Consider the following 14,010-nt stretch of genomic DNA (forward strand, 5'->3'; position numbering starts at 1 on the left):
GAGTTCGGCCCCAGAAACTTAGTGAGACTGTGTCTCAAAATTTTAAAAATTCATAAAGGGCTGTGGTAAAGCTCTCCTAGATTTACTCTCCAGTACCAAAAAAGAAAAGAAAATTGTTTGCACAATACCTCTCCAAATAATACTTCATTTTAACCAATATGAGCAGTCTACCATTCATATTTAAAGGTTTATCTTACTATAATCAGTGACAAAGTGATGTACCTTTGTGCAGTAAATACACAAACATATACATATAAAAACAGAAAATTACAATTTTAACCATTTTTAAGTGTACAGTTCAGCAGCATTAGGTACAACCCCACTGTTGTGCACCCATCACTACCATACATCTTTTCCATTTTCCCAAATTGTATCTTTTGCCTTAACTGAAAGTTTAACTTTGTGTCTTAACAAGAAATTTACTATGTAACTTGTCAAAGTTTTTCCTGTTAAACAGTATCTGGCAACCTTTGCCCCCTAGACTACTGAGAACACAAGGAAGCCTCCTTCCTTTCAATCTAAAAGCTGCAAAACCACTTAGTGGACTGAGTTGAGACTCTCAGGATCAAACACCAGCACAGGCAGCCACTGAAAGGGCCGAGAGTATCCCAAAACCGTGCACCATGCTATGTCCTGGCCTTCAATTTCATCATGTCCCCCTGTATGCTCCTTTCTTCTTAGCCTCTTTTGCTGCCTCCTTAGAGACTGTTCCTCGCTGGCTTCTTCATCTGCCCCTTCTCCCCAGAATTTCAAACCCAGTCTGCTGGCTCAAGTCTCCAACCCAGTCTGCTGGCTCAAGTCTCCTGTGTTTGCTGATGACTCTCAGACATGCATCTCAAGCTTCTCCCCAAGCACCTCCCTCAAACTCCCATTTCTACTTGACATCTCCACTCAGATGTCTAATAAACATCTCAACTCTAAAGTGAGATCGAAACAGAATTCTTGATTTCCCCAAAAAAATCCTGTTGGTTTTTGTTTGTTTTGTTTTTTGGTATGGGGACTGAACCCAGAGAAGCTTAAACCCTGAGCCACATCACTAGCCCATTTTTATATATAATTTTGAGACAGGGTCTAAGTTGCTAAGGCTGGTTTTGAACTCCCAATACTTTGGCCTCAGCCTCCCAAGCCACTGGTATCACAGGCATGCCTGGCCAAAATCCTGTTCTTTTCTCAGTCATCTCAGTTAATTACACTGCTAGCCACCCTATTTATTGCTAGGCCAAAGTTTAAGAAGCAACCCAGAAAGGAGCCCACATCTGAATCTGCTTATAACAAATACACCTCCCAGCTAGATCCCAATCAGATCACATATCATCAGCTCCCGGCTTCTCCCTCATGCCCATGGGGGACAGGAGTACCAGCCTCCACTCTCCTGCCTCATACCATCCTCCATACATCTTCTAAAGCACAAATCACTGATGTCACTACTCTGCTTAAAACACTCCCATGTTGACCATTACACTTAAAGTAAAATCCAAACTTACTACAAGGCTACAATCCCTACAAAATCTGGGCCCTATCTACTCCTCAGACCTTCCCTCCTCCAACCTCCTCCAGACTCTGACAGTGGGAAGGACTGTCAAGCTTGAATCCTACTTCTGGGTTTCTGTACTGCCTACTCTTCTGGGAAAGTTGTCCCCCAGATCTTTACATAATGCCACCATCTCACCTCTCGTCTCAGAAAGACCTGTCCCAACTCAAACTAAACACCTCCCTCCACCCTGCCAGTCTAACTCTACCCTACTTAAAACCACAGCAAACACCCACAGTGTGCAGCCCCTGAGCTAAGCTCTTTTGCCAACTTTCTGCTTTCCACAGCAACACTTTCCACTGAAATTTTCTTTATTCTGTGTATCACCCCATTCCCCTATGACATAAGCTTATTGAAAGCAGAGACTCGACAGCCCTGTTCAGTGCTGAATTTCCAGGATTTTCAATAGTATCTAGCACATAAGAGGAACTGAGTTTTATAAAAAGTAGATAGTAAAAATTCATCTCAGATGACAAAGTGAGACTTTTCCCAGAATGCAAAGAGTTCAACAAACAAGTATCAATTAATGTAATATATGAACAAAATGAGAGAAGAAAACACAATGATCATTTCAATTGGTGCAGAAAAAGCATCTGAGGGCTTGGGATATGACTCGGTAGTACAGAGCTTGCCTGGCATGCCTGAGGCCCTGGGTTCAATCCCCAGCACTAGGGGGAAAAAAAAACAAAACAATAAATTATCTTAGCTGGGCATGGTGGCACACATCTGTAATCCCAGTGATTCAAGAGGCTGGCTTTGTACTCTGGATCCTCCTGCCTCAGCCTCCTAAGCCACTAGGATTACAGGCATGCATCAACATGCCCAGCCCTCAACACCCCCTTCTTTTTATTAATATATTTTTTAGTTGTTGATGCACCTTTATTTTATTCATTTATTTATATGCAGTGCTGAGGATTGAACCCAGTGCCTCACACTTGTTAGGCAAAGAGCTCTATCACTGAGCCACAACGCCAGCCCTCAACACCCTTTCTTGATAAAAACACTAAATAGGAATAGAAGAAAAATCTCCACATGATAAAGGCCATATATGAAAGATTTACAGCTAACATCACATTCAATGGTAGAAGATCAAAAACAAAATAAGGATGACCATTTTTACCACTTTTATTTAATACTGTACTGAAAATTCTAGCCAGCTGTGCATAGAGGCATAACCTGTAATGCTATCAACTTGAGATGAAGGCAGGAAAACTGCCAGCCTGGGGAACTTAGTGAGACTCTGTCTCAAAATAAAATATAAAAAGGGTTAGGATGCTGGGGCGGTGGCACGCACCTATAAATCCAGAAGCTCGGGAAGCTGAGGAAGGAGGATTTTGGGTTCAAAGGCAGCCTCAGAAATGTATCAAGGCCCTAAGTAACACAGTAAGACCCTGTCTCAAAATAAAATATAAAAAAGGGCTAAGGATGTCACTCAGTGGTTAAGCATCCCTGGGTTCATTCCCCAGTACTGGAGGAAAAAAATTTTTCTAGTCAAAGCACTGAGTCAAGTACCTTCTCCCATTCTAATCTCCCCCTTTTCGTAGACATCAAAATTGGAAAGGAAGTAAAATTATTTGTTTCAGATGACATACTCCTATATGTAGAAAACCCTAAAAATTACACATAGCTACAAAATTAATGCATCAGTTGCAGAAACAAAATGAATATACAAAAGACAGATGCATTTCTATAAATTAGCAATGAATACCTAAAAAGAAAACATTACATTCACAATAGTATCAAAGAGAAAAAATAGAGGCTGGGATGTGGCTCAAGTGGTAGCGCACTCGCCTAGCATGCGTGAGGCATTGGGTTCAATTCTCAGCACCACGTAAAAATAAAATATTGTGTCTACCTAAAATAAATAAATAAATAAATAAAAATATTTTTAAAAAAGAAAAAATAGAAACAAATTTAACAGGGGAGGGGCAAAGATAAAGTGAAAGAACAAAACATTGCTGAAAGAAACTAGAGACATTAATGGAAAGAATGCCTATATTCATGAATTCGAAGAATATACTTAAAGCAGCACACCACCCAGCGCAACTTACAGGTTTAATGTAACTGCTTTGAACATACCAACAGAATTTTTTGCAGAAACAGAGAAGCCCATTCTAAAACTCACATGGAATCTCAAGGGACCCTGAAGACTCAAAACAATGTTGAAAATGAGGAACTAAATTGAAGGACTTATACTTCCTGATTTCAAAACTTACTACTAAGCAACAGTAATGAAAACAGTGAAACTGGCCTAAGGACAGGCATATAGACCAGTGAAACAGAACAGACAACCCAGAAATAAACCCTCACAATTATGATTAATTGATTTTCAACAAAGGGAGCAAGGCCATTTGATGGGGAGAAGAGAGTCTTTTCAACAAACTGTAATGGAATTAGCTGGACAGTCACATGCAAAAGATTAAGATTGGACCCTTACTCTTTATACCCTTTATATCATACACAAAAATTAACCCAAGCCTGGCACAGTGGCACACACCTGTAATCCCAGTGGCTTGGGAGGCTGAGGCAGGAGGATGGTGAGTTCAAAGCCAGCCTCAGCAATGACAAGGCACTAGGCAACTCAATGAGACCTTGTCTCTAAATAAAACACAAAATGAAGCTGGGGATGTGGCTCAGTGGGTAAAGCATCCCTGGGTTCAATCCCAGATACAAAAAAAAAAAAAAAAAAAGATATAAACCAGAAGAACTGATAATACAGAAAGTACAAACTAGAGTACCTTGGATACAAATCTAACTCCAAGCTCCCTAGTGGTCAAGACAAAGAGGGAACACTAACATGGTTCACAGTGACAAAAATCAAACCAGTGGCTCAGAAGAGGAACAACCACTCCAGGCATTTGACTTGAAGAAAATTTCCCATGGGCCCCGAAGGCTTCCTTGGAAGTGTCTGAAGAAGAACATAATGCAAGTTGATGGGGTCATACAAAGCAAGCTGAATAAGAACAACTGGAAGAAGGTCCAGAATTACAATGCTTCCTCATGATCAAGCCTCACCCCAAAACAAAACATTACAGATAGATCTAAAATAGGTAGATGAAGCACTTCTAGCACAGTTCCATTGTTTTTTTGTTTTTTCCTTTTTGTACTGGGGATTGAACCCAGAGGGTGCTGAGCCACAGCTCTGGCTCTTTTTGTTTTATTTTGAGACAAGTTTTCACTAAGTTGCTTAGGACCTCACTAAATCACTAAATTGCTGAGGATGGCCTTAAACTTGTAATCCTCCTGCCTTAGCTAATTCCATTACAGCGGTAAAGCGCTCGCCTAGCACGGGCAGGACCCGGGTTCGATTCTCAGCACCACATAAAAATAAAGGCATTGTGTTGTGTCCATCTACACCTAAAAAATAAATATTAAAAAAAAGCATTGCCATTTTTACATGAAAATGTTCACAATGATATGAAAATGGTAAAAAACAGTATAATCCAGTCATAGAGAAAGAGCAAGAAAGCAGCCTGAGAAGTCTAAGCAGCGGGTGCTAGTGGTTATCAAGGGGGTTAGACTATCTAAACTGTGTGTGTGTGTGTGTGTGTGTGTGTGTGTGTGTTTCTTCAACCTGGATGACTTGTACTTAAAAAACACACAAACTGGGCTGGGTACGTAGTTCAGTGGTAGAGCATGGGCTTAGCATGAATGAGGCCCTACCTTCTATTTCCAGCACTGAAAATATAAATAGGGCCTGGGATATGATTCAGTGGTAGAGTTGTTGGCTAGCATATGGGACACCCTGAGTTCAATCCCCAGGACAGCCAAATAAATAAATAGTCAGGCATGATAGCATATGCCTGTAATCCCAGCCACACGGGAGGCTGGGGCAGGATTGTACATTATAGGCCAGCCTGGGTAATTTTATTTTTATTTGTTTGTTTGTTTATTTATTTATTTATTTTGTGTGGTGCTAGGGATTGAACCCAGGGCCTTGTGCATGCGAGGCAAGTCCTCTATCAACTGAGCCATATCCCCAGCCCTCAGCCTGGATAATTTAATGAGAGACCCTGTCTTAAAATAAAATTTTAAAAAGACCTGGGGGCACACCTCAGTAGTAAAGTGACTGCCTAGAATTGGAGAGGCTCTGGGTTTGATCTCCAATACCACAAAAAAAAAAAGATAAATACTTGAACCTCTTGAGAAATTTAGAAATATGAGATTAAGGGGAGAAATGGAAATACTTCTATAATTGAGAATGTAATCTTTTTTGGAGGGGTACTGGCGATATACCAGGGGCACTTTACCATTGCAGCCATGCCCCCAGTTCTTTCTATTTTATTTTTTATATTTATTTTTTAGTTGAAGTTGGAAACAATACCTTTGTTTTATTTATTTTTATGTGTGCTGAGGATCGAACCCAGGGCATCACACACACTAGGCAAGCTCTCTACAGCCGAGCCACAACCCAGCTCCTCCAGAGCCCTTTTTAAAAATTTTATTTTGAGACAGGGTCTCAATAAGTTGCCGAGGGTTTCATGTATTGGCTGAGGCTGGCCTTGAATTTGCAATCCTCCTGTTTCAGCCTTCCAAATCACTGGGATTACAAGCATGTGCCACAGCACCCACAAGAATACAATATTAATTATGACATCATCTAAAAGTAATAAGAAAATGGGCTAAAAACAAAAGTCAATAATGTATTGGCAAGTCAACACTATGAAACTGATGCAGATGGGCTTCAGCAGGAAGCACAGGTGAGCCCCAGTGTTGTGCTGGAGTTAATTTAGGTGCCTTTCTATGAAACTCTCAAAGCTGTACCCAGGTCAGCAGCAGCAGCTTTGAGAGTTTAATTTGTTTAGAATTCAAATTTCCAGACATACCTCTGACCCAGAGAATGGGCAACTCTAAGGGTGGGGTTAAAACAAACCATGCAGGTGACTTTGATTCATGCTGAAGTTTGAAAACCAATGGTAGGAAGTAATAATGTCTCCCAAAGGTAAAAACACTTTCTCTAGTTAGGAAAACATTTCTTTCTCAAAACTCACTGTTATAATTATTCAATCTCCAAAACACAAATTATTCCAGTCAACTGTGAAAAGAGAAACTGGAAGAAGATAAAGATTTCTTAAAATTAGGTAGAATTCAAAGCTGTTCATTTTGAGATAATGTATCAATCATTGCAGTGACACTGAAGAAAAATGAAGTCTGTAAAAAATGATAAAGAATCGATGTATTTGGAATTTCATTATTTAGATTTGAAAATACTCTAGATCGAGAAGGGATCAAATAGAATTATTACAACTGCAATATTTATGTGAACTGATTTAGTTGCTTTGGCCTCCAACTTAAATTAACATATTTAAAATAGGAATTTAGGGCTCGGGATGTGGCTCAAGTAGTAGCACGCTTGCCTGGCATGCGTGAGGCACTGGGTTCGATCCTCAGCACATTAAAAATAAATAAATAAAGATAAAATAAAATAAAATAGGAGTTCAACAAAGGGGAATAAAGGGAAGGGAAGAAGAATGGGAATAGGAAAGACAGTAGAATAAATCAGACATAACTTCCCTATGTTTATATGTGAATACACCACCAGTGAAACTCCACATCATGTACAACCAAAAGAATGGAAAGTTATACTCCATATGTCAAAATGCCTGTTGCTATCATGTATAGCTAAAAAAAACAAATTAAAAAAAAATAAGAGTTCAACAAAATGTAACTTCTAGTCTTGTCTACAGGGCCATATCAATTACCAGTTTCAAATTTAAGACTGGTGCTAAATTTGAGACAGACTATTGAAATATCAGATCTTCTTCACATTTGTGATTGCAATTTTTAAAAAAATAAGCTGTAATTGGTTACTTATATGAACACTCATCCTCTCTGATTATGTGGAATTACACTGAACTTCACTAGACTCCTGCTTAAGAATAACCAGTGAACACAATGCCTTGCATATTCTATACTTTCAGAAAATGCTAAGAATCAGGGTGGGCTTGCCTACCCATAATCTCAGCTACTCAGGAAGCTAAGGCAGGAGGATCACAAATTCAAGGTCAGCCTGGGCAATTTAGCAAGACCTTGTCTCAAAATAAAATTTAAAAAGGGCTGGGGATGTACCTCAGCGGTAGAGCACTTGTCTAGAATACACGAGGCCCTGGGTTCAGGCTGGGGATGTACCTCAGCGGTAGAGCACTTGTCTAGAATACACGAGGCCCTGGGTTCAGGCTGGGGATGTACCTCAGCAGTAGAGCACTTGTCTAGAATACACGAGGCCCTGGGTTTTTTTCTTTTCAAAAAAGAAAAAAAAAAAAAAAAAGGTAAATATCAAAGAAACCAGCAGTTCCCAAAAACAAAATTTCAAGTTGTGCAGGGCGAGGGCATATACCTGTCGTCCCAGATACTCAGGAGGCTGAGGCAAGAGAAGTCTTCATCCCTGGAGTTCAAAGCAGCCTGGGCAACATAGTGAGACTCACCCCTCCTTGCCCCCCCCCCAAAAAAAAATTAAGTACATGCCCTCAATATATATATGTTTACATATAAATTATATACATGACTTACTGTGACAATATACTGTACATTATAAAATGCATAAAAAATTAAGTCTCAAATAAACACAAAGATCAGTTTAAATATTTTTCCCCCCTGAAACCCAGGTAACCCTGATGCTTGCATACACACCCTCTTTGGATTCCACTGCAAAGCTTATGTAAGACCCAGCAACCCTACAAGCATTCCCACTCAATGCCCCTAACAGCCCAAGTGGAAGCTGTCAAATCATGGGTTAAATTGCTGTCTTCATCTGAGTTTTACCATGTCTAATTCAAGTGTGTGACATTGTCTTCCTCCCTCCACCCCAATACCTTCTTCCACTGCCTTTCATCTGCCAATGCAGCAAACAGAAGACTAAAGTCAGCAGGTCCAATAGCATGAAAACATGGAAGCTCTGTTGTCAGACAGACCTAGGTCTGTACCCAGGACCAGGCCCTAACTAGCCAGTGAGCCAGGGCCAGTCAGATAACTTCTCTAAAACTCATCCATAACAGAAAGCATAATAGTATCATCTCATTTGTTGATTATAAGAATTAATTAAGATAAGCTAACATTAAAGCACATAGAACAGTACCCAGTGCCCAGAAAGCATAAGCACTCAACCCAGAAGTGTTAATTCAGGGGGCAGAAGGCACATGAATCTTGTTTCCTTTTTTTTTTTTTTTGGTACTGGGGATTGAACACAGCTTGCTTTACCACTGAGCTACAACTCAAGCCCTTTATTTAATTATTTATTTATTTTTAAGACAGGGGCTTGTTAAGTGACCCAATCTGTCTTTGTACTTAGCATTCCCCTGAGTAGTACACCTTGTTTCTTTAGCCAGTGCAGGAATATAGCAAGTTACAAGGGCAGCAGCTCAAGTGGTAGAGTCCTGCACACCTGGTTTGAAGGCCTGATCCATCCTTTACAGCTGGGAATCCACTCCCAATGGGAGTAATGACACAAACTGTATAGAGTACCTGCTCGAGCCAGTAAAACTAAGACTAGTGGCCAGCAAACGGCCACCCATGGTGAGAGTTAATAAACAGCACCTGAACCTAAGTGCCTTTCCAGGGTTCCTGGGACACATTCATATGATGGCTAGGCACTGGAATCCCTAAAGTCTATCACCAATTCTAATACATACAAGTGTACCCGAAGTCCAGCAGGCATAGTTCCTCCCTAACAGGACAGTTAACTTATTCACATGCCCATCAGGCAAATCACAACCTTGATGCCTTTGTTATCTTGTCATAAACTAGGAGAAAACTTTTACTCATCCCATGATAATAAACTAATTTGGAAGGGTCCTAAACTGGTGATTATCAAGTACAGGGAAGCCTCCAGAGAGGGGCTGTTTTAGCCACAGTAGCAAAACAAGGTAGAGAGCATTCCAAACCCCAGATTAGTCCATAATAAATGAAAACTAATTCTTACCACTTCAACTTGTGAGCAAAACAATGAATATGGAGATAATATCTATACTTGTATTATGTTTTTTATATCATGTGGCCAGTGGGAATGCTGAAAATATGTAAAACATTTAAATCTAAACTATATTAACACATGGTTAAAAAGATAACCAAAAAGATAACACATGGTTAAAAAGATAACCAAATTCAAGACCAGCTTCAGCAACTTAGCGAGACCCCGTCTCAAAATAATTAAGCATCACTTAGGAACACCTACAATGCATTCAGCACCGAGTAAGTACACCTGATCTCCACTCCTTACTAAAACCTTCAACCTTTAGCACAACACAGAGATAGCAAGCACACCAATAAGAGCACTGCATAACCAAACTCCACAAAACCTTTGGTCAAATGAAAGAAACATACACAAGGATAACATCGCTAAAGAAACCTATGTTCACTTCACAAGAATTATTACCAAATCCCCAGGAAGACTTTAGTGGCCCAGCTCTACCTGCCACCGCAGAAAGGGGTGTAGTAAGTGTCGGCACTAGGGGAGCCTGCCGGCACCAGGGATTCAATGTCCCTCCATCGCTTCCAGTTGCACAGCGCGCTGCGATGCACACAGTCCACACCTAGGGCTCCCTGCAGCTGGCGCTGGCTTGACATTACAACCCTGTATATACTGGGGTGATACACCCACCTGGAAGTCAACAGAATCAACATCAGTAAGCAAAGTTGAGGGTGCAAGCTACACAGAGAACTAGAAATCGAACGAACCAGCAAACAGTAGTGCTGCCTCTCAGACCTTCTGAGAGAAAAACGGACAACACGCTTCCCTGTGCTCCGGAAACCCCGGCAGCCCTACAGCAGGCTCGGAGCAGATGATGCTGGGGCGGAGGTGCGGAGCCCAGCCAGACCTCGTAGGGCGGGACCAGGGGCTTCTGGGCTTCGGGGCCCTGAAGAACTGCCGGGCAGGGTCGGAAGGCGGCGCGGCGGGGGCGCGGAGCTCAACAGGGCGGTGTGAGGACGGGTGACCGAGACCGGCAGCCCCCTCGGGCTGCGGTCCGAGGCCCGCGCAGCTGCTGGACACTCCCCGGCGGCAGACGGAGGCCGGGCCCAAAGCCGGCAGGCGCCGCAGAGGCGCGCGGAGATACCTGTGGTCTAGGCAGCTCCCGACGACAGCGGCACGGCGTGCGCGCTCCCGGTCCGCGGTCCGGTGCGTGGCGCCCGCGCAACTCCCGCCCCTTCACCTCTCACCTCCCACCTTTCCCCTCCCGCCCACCACCCTCCACACGTGCGCCCAGCGTCCTGCGCGTGCGCGGTGGCTTCGTCCGGTTCCTGCGCGGCCTCTGGCGGCCACCTGCCGCACAGCCCCAGGAAGCGCGAGTGCGCGGAAGCTGTGCCGCGCGGCTGAGCGCTCGGGAGCCTTGACGGAGCAAAGGAACATGCCCAAGATGCTCGTGTTCTCTAGTGTACGACAGCAGAGCATTGAAGGCAGGGCGGGGGTGGTTCGGCGGTGGAGCGCTGGCCTTTCACGTTCCAGGGCCTGGGTTTCATTCTCAGCACTGAAGCGGGTAGGGGAGAAGCAGCTGAGATAGATTAGATGCAGGTGGTTGAACAGATGATCTACATAAACGAATTCCCTAGTCTCTCTCTCTTTTTAAATATATATATTTATTTTAGTTGGTGCTGAGACTCGAACCCAGGGCTTCACACATCCTAGGCAAGTGCTCTACCACTGAGCCCCAACCCCAGCCCTCCCTAGTCTTTTAAAAGAATATTTTAAGATGGGAGCAGTGACGCACGCCTGTAATCCTAGTGGCTCTGGAGGGTGAGGCAGGAGGATCGCAAATTCAAGGCCAGCTTCAGCAACTTAGAGACACCGTCTCAAAATAAATAAAGGGTTGGGGACGTAGCTCAGTAGGGAATCAATCCCCTGTACCAAGAAATAATGTTTTATTACTATTTACTGAAGTTCAAAGATATTATTGGATGACTGTTCAGAATAAGCTGTAGAGTATGATCCCATTTTTGTTAAACACAATGCAAGAAGAGCCTAAGGTGGTAGTGACTGTTGTCAGTGGTTATCTGTGTGAGGGAATGTCACCGGATGGGGTCTGAGGCGGTCATCTGAAGGGACTTCAACTCGATCCTGGCAGGTTCTTGACTGAATACCACAGAAAGGAGTTTCAGGATATTAATGGAGGCACAAGTAGAGATTTATTCAGGAAAGTAAACAATAGGGCATAATAAGGAAGTGCAGGCGTTGGAGAATAAGAGACAATTTTGGTTGTCCTATGTTATTATTTTGTTTTGCAATTCTGGAGATTGAACTAGTATGCACTCTTTTTTTTTTTTTTAAGAGAGGGTGATAGAGGGAGAGAGAGAATTTTTTTTTTAATATTTATTTTTTAGTTATTGGCGGACACAACATCTTTGTTTGTATGTGGTGCTGGCCGCACACACGCCAGACGAGCGCGCTACCGCTTGAGCCACATCCCCAGCTCTAGTATGCACTCTTATCACTGAGCTACTCGAACCACAACCGCCATTTTTTTTTTTTTTTTATTTCCAGAGAGGGTCTGAGACTGGCCTCACTCTTAATATCCTCTTGCTCATTTTCTTTTTTTTTTTTAAAGAGAGAGAGAGAGAAAGAGAGAGAGAATATTTTTAATATTTATTTTTTAGTTCTCCGCGGACACAACATCTTTGTTGGTATGTGGTGCTGAGGATCGAACCCGGGCCGCACGCATGCCAGGCGAGCGCGCTACCGCTTGAGCCATATCCCCAGCCCTTGCTCATTTTCTTTGATGGTGGAGCACAAAGGGCAATGGTGGTCTGGTTCTTTTCAACATCTTCCAGTTGATGTTATCTAGTTGACAGCACTTGAACAGAACCCATATCATGTGTCTCTAACAATATTTCTCCCTCGGCTTCTTTTAATTAATGTAAAAATACATTCTGTAAGCAAACAAGGTATATAGGTACTAATTACCTGGAGTTACAGCACTCCTAAGATTTATTGGACCTTTGAAGAATTTAGGCCTGGAGGAAAACAGGCCTGGGGGGTGAAGGTAAGGGCATTTATGGAGTTTTTAGATTTAAAGTTGCAGTTCCTCTTTCCTGGTTGTGTCCTTTCTATCCTATATCTTCTATCCTACCTCAAGAAGAATATGAAGGCTGGGGATGTGGCTCAAGCGGTAGAGCACTCGCCTGGCATGCGTGTGGCCCCGCGTTCGATCCTCAGCACCACATACAAACAACGATGTTGTGTCTGCCAAAAAATGAAAAATAAATATTAAAATTCTCTCTCTCTCCTCTCTCTCTCTCTCCCTCTCCTCTCTCTCTCTAAAAAAAAAAAAAATGTGTTCCTTCCTTTCTCTCTTCTCTACTTTCTTCCTTTCTAAAAAAAAAAGAATATGAGTGTGAAAGTTTTTCCAATAAACAATTGGCAGGTAACCCTTCTGTGCATAAAACAGGTGACATGTAATGGCAATAGCAACATTGAGTGATCACACTGACCACTGACTGTCCTCACATTCTACCTTCCTGAGCACAGGAGGCTGGCCTCCTTACTGCCTCACAGAAGGGGAGGGCAAGGCTACACTAAGATAGAAGCACTGCCCAGAGAAGGCAACCTGGTCCTTTTGCATCAGTGCAGAGACACCTTGACCACTCAGAGAGTCAGAGGTCAGCCTCGTTCCATCTCTACCCCTCCCATATCCACCCCTCCACCCCGGGCTCCCAGGATGAAACCGAATCCGATCCTGCCCTCAAAGGCGCCAGGGCTGTGGTGGCAGACAGTCACAATGCAGTGCAGGAATTGGAAGTAGTCCTTCTCCTGGCCCCTGTGGCCTTCCTACACATTCTATAAAAAGTCATTCCCAGGGCCAGATGCGGTGACACACACCTGTAATCTAAACACTTGGAAGGCTGAGGCAGGAGAATTGCAAGTTTGGGACCAGTCTCAGAAATTTAGAGAGAATCTGTCTCAAAAAAAAAAAAAAAAAAAAAAAAGGAAAGGTCATACCTGACTGCCAAACAAATGGACTACCTCTCCAATCCTCTGTCTGGCCTCCCTCCTGCTCCCAACTACTGTGGCACTGACATCGAAAATACCCATTTGGGGGCTGGGGTTGTAGCTCAGTGGTTGAGCACTTGCCTGGCATGTGTGAAACACTGGGTTCAATCCTAAGCACCAAAATAAATAAAGATATTGTGTCCATCTACGATTAAAAAAATATTTTTAAAAAATACCCAGTTGCTGTGGCCCAAATGTGCTGTGCTGTGTTCAGGATTGAATTTTGAACTAAAATGGGAATTTTTCTTCTATAAAAAAAGAATATGTTGCCGGGCATGGTGGTGCATGCCTTAATCCCAGCAGCAGGAGAGGCTGAGGCAGGAGGATCTCAAGTTCAAAGCCAGCCTCAGCAAAAGCGAGGAGCTAAGCAACTCAGTGAGACCCTGTCTCTAAATAAAAAATACAAATAGGGGTTGGGATGTGTGTGTGGCTCAGTGGTCAAGTGCCCCTGAGTTTAATTTCTGACACACACACACAAAAAAAGAATACATTTAAAGCAAGG

General features: G+C 42.8%; 1 protein-coding gene across 3 annotated transcripts in view; it reads right to left on the reverse strand.

The window, feature by feature from the left end:
• Positions 1-10,669, reverse strand: part of Scap (SREBF chaperone) — a 55,250-nt gene extending 44,581 nt beyond the window's left edge. The window contains exon 1 of one of the 3 annotated variants that reach the window (XM_026389954.2): positions 10,582-10,669. The gene's annotated coding sequence lies outside the window, so the exon portion shown is untranslated. The other 2 variants (XM_077796299.1, XM_077796298.1) reach the window with 2 other exon arrangements.
• Positions 10,670-14,010: the final 3,341 nt, after the last annotated feature.

The sequence above is a fragment of the Urocitellus parryii genome, chromosome 3 (assembly GCF_045843805.1).
Source record: "Urocitellus parryii isolate mUroPar1 chromosome 3, mUroPar1.hap1, whole genome shotgun sequence".
Taxonomy (NCBI): Eukaryota; Metazoa; Chordata; class Mammalia; order Rodentia; family Sciuridae; genus Urocitellus; species Urocitellus parryii.